Here is a 6,379-nt window from a genome sequence, read left to right as displayed (position 1 = left end):
AATAAACTCATAACCTTTAGACAAATGAGCATCTGTAAATTCAGATTTCACTATTTCAGAGTCAGCCAGACCATGATTGAGCTTAAGGATTGTGCTGCGGATGCAGCCTGTGCAGTTCCGGGAGAAAGTCACTGTCTCGGGCAATGCGGTCTGGTATCAGGTAAGCACTATTGAAAGCCTCACACTTTTGGGGGGTCTGAAGCCTTGTGCTGTCAATGCGATCTGGTTCAAGTACAATAAGAATGCATTCTCAAAGCAGTACTTCATCAGATATGGTTATCTCAAGCTTACAGTTCGCGGGCAGATATGACTTCGATTTGTTCTTGCTAGCAGAACCCCTACAGGCCAAACTATGCGTTAAGCACTACTTTCCACAGCAACCCTTGCAGACAGAAAAACAATACTTAAAATTACTTCTGGCATTTAATTTCTAATTTCCTACATATCTCTTTTGTATGTTTGTTTGCCCTTTTTAACTCTGACATGCCATCTTGCTCACATTGATGGAGCATACCTGTTTTTGTTTAGAGCCAAGTCCCCGGCTGCTCGAGTTTGCCGTGTCAATAATGAGAAAGCCATGGCATGATGTCTCCTCTATGTGTATCCTTATCTCAGTGTTGAACATAATTGCCAGTTTCAGGGGCCTAAACATTTTATTTTATTAAAGGTCTGGATGATCCTTGCCTGACTGCGGGTTTGTGTACACCTCAATCCGACTCTGTGTCCTGAACAGAGGCCGCAGTGGTGCAGCGCTTGTGGACGATCCATCAACATCCTGAAAGGTCAACACTACACCAAGCTGGGAAAATTGATCCTGATAGTCATCCCCAGGTAGTGGAATGAATGTTCACTGAACTACAGAGGAATCACATCCAAATGACTTTCCTGCCACGACATTAGTGTGGCCACTCGCGTAGGAATTCCTTAGCAAACATGCTCTTTTGCATGGTGACTGTGGACATTTTTGCAAAACTTACGCTTTCAACACTGGATTTTAAAGAGAATACTTAATAAAATGTCGCTAACAGGACTTATTTATATGAGAGAGACTATCTGGATGCGCATTAAGTGTCACTTTGTGTCGTAAGCTGTTGAAGGAGCGATTTGCGCCTTTTTAAGTGTTAATTTTGGGTAGCCGGCTTGTATCAGCTTGAAAGCTGAAAATTATGCCTCTCATCATAATAGCATTAATTTTTGTAATTGCAGTGTGTATGTTTAGATTGTAAGTGAAGCTTTTAATAATAATTTTCTTAAAAAACATGATTTTATATGCTGTCAGTGAGTTTTTTATTGAAAAAAGTGCTTAAAATTAAAAAAAGTCTCCTATTTCATCAAGAAAAGTACACTGATTCACAATCAATACATTTATATGGGCCTTTTGCTGATATATTGGTGAATTTCGCATGCAATGATACCAGCTTTTGCCATGAAAGTTACGCGTAACAATAATTGGAGACGCAAAATCAGCTGTCGTCACTTAGACTAAAAATCATGCATTCCGACTTGACTGCGGCCAATATAGTCACCGCTTTAAATGGCCATTTTAAGGCCTTTACCCCCATCCGAATGCACTGAAATTGCATATTCATTGTGGAAATAGTTGAAATCTCATGTGGAGAAAGTTTGAAAAAGATAGGACAAAGTTGAGTTCCCTTAAAGGTTACATTACACTAAATCATTGTGTATCCCTCCGTGGTCCATTCGAAAGTAGTGCCTATTTCTAAAGAGTTCCTTTTCTCTTCTTGAATATAAGCCATTTAACAATGTGAGACATGACTTTTGTGGTTATTTGTAATATCCTGTATGTGTCTGGAGTACTTTGATGCCTTGGATTGGAAGCTAACTTAAAAGATGAACTTTTGAGGGTGTGTTTTCTATTGTGTGGGGCTTTTGTCGAAATTAGGATTCCGAAACACGTTTTTCTACGGTGGGTTCATTCGACAGCGATTTACTTTCTTAGAAGTTGCGAGACGGTATGTTTTTGATTGCAATTATTGGAAGATGACAGATCCATCTTTAAAATGATACCAGGTTCGGAAAAATTGATACGTCGGAAAGGCAAGAAAAATGCTGTGAAAGTTGTCAGTTTTATAATGGGACCCTATGGGAATCGGAATTAGTGTAATATAACCTACTGACCTGTGTGAATGCGCGCTAAGCATTGTGGGAAACGGACTTTTTTCCATCATGGCGTTGGTAAACATAATAAACACGGAAGTGAAAAATGGTAATTAATTATTATCAAAAACAGGCCCCATCAAACCGGGCCAGCTGTAATATATACATGGATGCAGTTTATGCTTCAAAAGGAGCCACTTTTCATGTCAGTCTATACTCCTATAGCTTACGTCTAATTATTTGGACTAGTCAGTCTATTGTTTGTAAGAATCACTAAACACGTAACTTACGGCGACACGAATTACCCAAATCTACCCAAATCTACCCAAATCGACCCAAATCTACCCAAATCTACATCAAATATACCCAAATCTACATCAAATATACCTTAATCTTTTAAAAATAACTATTTTACATCAAAAAGCCCCGTAACTTAGACTAACTAAACACGTTGCAAGACTGTATCTTCGAAATAGTAAATAAATCAAAATCATTAATATATATTTATAATTAAATACCTGCTGAAATTTGAGAACGTAAACGATTTAAAATAAACGCTGTGAACATTACAAGGAATCTTACATGTAGGCCTCATGTGTGATAGGATTAATCAGGGATAAAATAAATGGAGTTCAAAGGATCTAACATTTTGAGGAGGACGTCATAGTATCTTGGACATTTGGCACTTTCATATATTTATTTAGTAGATACTGAAAATGCTGAATGTGCTAATTGCAACATCAAAGACTAGCAGGTGAGATTTTAACAGCTTTATTCTTCTTGACATAATGTTGTATGTTTTCCATTTAATTTATATGGCGCTCTAGTCTTATTTATAAGACGCGCAAAGAATTTAGAGATACTTTTTATATGGGCTAAATTCTTTGCTCCCTATATTACCCATATAAAAAGTAGCTTAATATTTAAGAGCGTCAAAAATTTGGACTAATGGCGCTCAATTTTAGCTCGGCGGTTTTCGGGGAAAACCCTAGGTATTGTCATAGCTCGTCGTCAGATGTCCGCGTCGTGCTAAAATCTTTACATCGGCTCTAAAATCAAAGTGCTTCCACCTATAACATTGAAACCTCACATGTATATGCACCGTGATGATTTCTACACACCACATCCATTTTGGGGTCACTCGGTCAAAGGTCAAGGTCACTAACCTCTAAAAATTCTTTTAATAAATTTCATTTATTCAAAACTGCACCGCAGCCTAGCTTGGCACCCATAATGTGGTGCTTTTGTTTATATATAATTTTAAAAATGTATTAATAACCAGAATAGTTTATGCATGTATAAATAAAAAGATACAGCCATGAACAGTGTGTTTTAATTTTTAATAAATATGCTTTGATTGCGTATATGCAAAACAATGAAGTCCATATATTGTTAACTGATTTTTAAAATGTTGAATGTCACACATTACGTACCAGTCCGTTTATGTACCGACACTTTATGTACCACTATCTGACACTTTACGTACCATATTTATAATATAAAGAGATAACTAATTTAATATGAATGTGTGTTATTGATGAAATGTATTTTGTGTGATAGTATTTATGAATTAAGACTTATATATTGGCCATAGATTTTATATTTTGTCAGATTGTCTAAGTGTCACTTAGTGTCTAAGTTTAATTTATTAGCCCAAGTACATGTAGTACTTAATAAATGATTTATTAGTCTTACCTGAAATTGAAGTAAATTATAAAAATTCATTTGTCTCTTATCTTATCCTGACTAAGGATTATAAAGTCTAAAATGTTTGTATTATATTGTATAATTGAACTGTGATACTTTGAAGAGTAGAGAGAATGACCATAATGTTTAAACTGTAAAAAAATCAAATTATTTCCTTCTTTAGACTTTAATCATGTTTAGAGAATGACCTTAATTCATTAGGACTGCTATGAATAAATGGACAATAACACCTATATTTTATGTAGGTGGTACATAAAGTTTCAAAGTACCGGTAGTACATAAAAGGTCTGGTACATGTACATATTAAGGTGTTACACCCTAAAATGTTCATGGTATCAGTGTTTCAATAATGTAGTGTTTCTTATTATGTATTGCTTAGGTTGTTTTGTTTCAAATTTCAAATTTGCATTTATTTTAAAGCATTTTAAGTCATTTTGTGAATTCCATGTTTTTTGTAATAAGGTGAATTATGTTGTACATGGCATCAAATATTAATTCATGGTCGCTATGGTGTAGAGAATGATGTCCGCTGGGCGTGGGTTCGATCAATACTCTGATAGTTCTCATTATCGTCTCCATGGACAACACGTTCTGGTGTACCAAGTAGTAGTAGTAGTAGTAGTAGTAGTGGTGGTGGTTGTGGTGGTGGTGGTGGTAGTAGTAGTAGTAGTAGCAGTAGAAGTAGTAGCAGTTGTAGTAGTAGTAGTAGTAGTAGTAGTAGACTAGTGGTAGTAGAAGTAAGATCAGTAGTAGTAGTTGCTGTTCTTGTTGTAGTAGTAGATAATTAATTAATTAGTAGCAGTAGTAGTAAGAGTTGTAATGGCTGTGTTTGTATTTGTATTTAATTCTGATAATACAACACAATGATGCTGCTGCTAACGATGATGATGATGATATGATAATGCTGCTGCTGATTGTGATGATGATTATATGATGGGACTTTGGTATTATAAAATTTGTGAGGTTCAAACACAAAACCTGTTGGATAATAAAACTTCTCATTTTATGACAAAAGAGCTAGATTGTAGAGTAAAAAATAAGTATAAAATTCCCTAATAAGAATGCTACCATTAAAGGACCATGACTTGTGGGCTTCACCAAAAGCAATGCATGAAACAGTTATATCTCTTTCAAATGCACTCAATATTGCTGTTCCAATTGATATGCTCAGAAATGCTTCTGGATGGGCATACACCAATGAGTACTTTCCTTCAGTTATTTCTTCTAAAGACACATTAACAACACTGTCGCCCTTAGCAGGAATTCCGGACGCCCCCCCCTAAGATGTTCCCTCCCCAGACATTTCCCCCATTTTAGTTTTAGTGCTTACATTACCCCCCCCCACCCCCACCCCACAATAAATTTATAATGGTTTGGTTGAAGTATAATCTTGATTTATTATAAAATGATTATTTTGCTTATGTAATATTTTTATATGAAGCAGCTTGTTTGTTGTTTTCTTTGGATTAATCATTCATTATTTTTGTTAAACTGTTTAAGGAGTGCATGTAAATCATTAGTAAGACCTGCATGTTGGTGTACTAGAGGAATACTAGGGGAATACATGGGATATTCTCAAAATCTTACACATGTTGTTTTTTATATAATTAAATAGGATCAATTGATGAATTAATTCAGCTTGAGTCAACATGGGCTGGGTTGTGGAACTATAGTTATTTGTTGTTTTTAATCCAATTACATAGGGTACTATCCCAGCAAACAATCTATATGGGACCCATATGGGCCCCATGTGGGCACCTATATGGGCCCCATGTGGGCTGCCAACATGGGACCCAGATAGGAAGTGCAACCGGGCTCCACATGGGCCCCATCTGGGCTGCCCCATGAAAGTATATGGGGCAGCCCAGATGGGACCCATGTGGAGCCCGGTTGCACTACCCATCTGGGTCCCATGTTGGCAGCCCACATGGGGCCCATATAGGTGCCCACATGGGACCCATATAGGTCCAACATGGGCAGCCCTTTTACTCAATATGGGCTACATACAGGCAGCCCGTTTACTCAATATGGGCTACATACGGGCAGCCCGTTTACTCAATATGGGCTACATACGGGCAGCCCTTTTACTCAATATGGGCTACATACGGGCAGCATTGTACTAAATATGGGCTACACACTGGTAGCAATGTATTCAATGTAGGTACGCAGAGCCTGTTTTGGACAACGCATTAATGGAAATTCAGGTTATGTTAGAAATAGTATATAGGCTGCAAACATGAAATACTTTGTGTTCAAATTTAACATCAGTCAAAAGATTCTTGTACATGTACTTCTATTTCCATTTTTGTATGTTTTATCTATTTCTTCATGCTGGAACAGAGTGATATCATACGGTTTAAGAGCTCAATAGCATTATCCTGCAAGAAATACAAGATTTATGTTAAAAGACTTAACAAATTATTAAAGTAATCTCAACTTTTATTCACATATAGTATTACGCACATATACATTGATACATACATACATAGCAGGAGGATCCCACGTTAACTATTCTACCAGAAAATTCTAAAATAATATGGTTATTCCTTACTTT

The 6,379-nt window shown here is 36.4% G+C and overlaps 1 long non-coding RNA gene across 1 annotated transcript in view; it reads left to right on the top strand.

The window, feature by feature from the left end:
- Nucleotides 1-1,263, top strand: part of LOC127840090 (uncharacterized) — a 2,546-nt gene extending 1,283 nt beyond the window's left edge. Inside the window, exons 2-3 of the long non-coding RNA XR_008030393.1 lie at nt 60-160; nt 668-1,263. This is a non-coding gene — a long non-coding RNA (uncharacterized LOC127840090). The remainder of the gene's footprint in view (nt 1-59; nt 161-667) is intronic.
- Nucleotides 1,264-6,379: the final 5,116 nt, after the last annotated feature.

This window comes from Dreissena polymorpha, chromosome 7, assembly GCF_020536995.1.
Source record: "Dreissena polymorpha isolate Duluth1 chromosome 7, UMN_Dpol_1.0, whole genome shotgun sequence".
In the NCBI taxonomy this organism is placed as follows: Eukaryota; Metazoa; Mollusca; class Bivalvia; order Myida; family Dreissenidae; genus Dreissena; species Dreissena polymorpha.
Note: the sequence above shows the minus strand (reverse complement) of the source record. Positions and strands in the feature narration are given on the sequence as shown.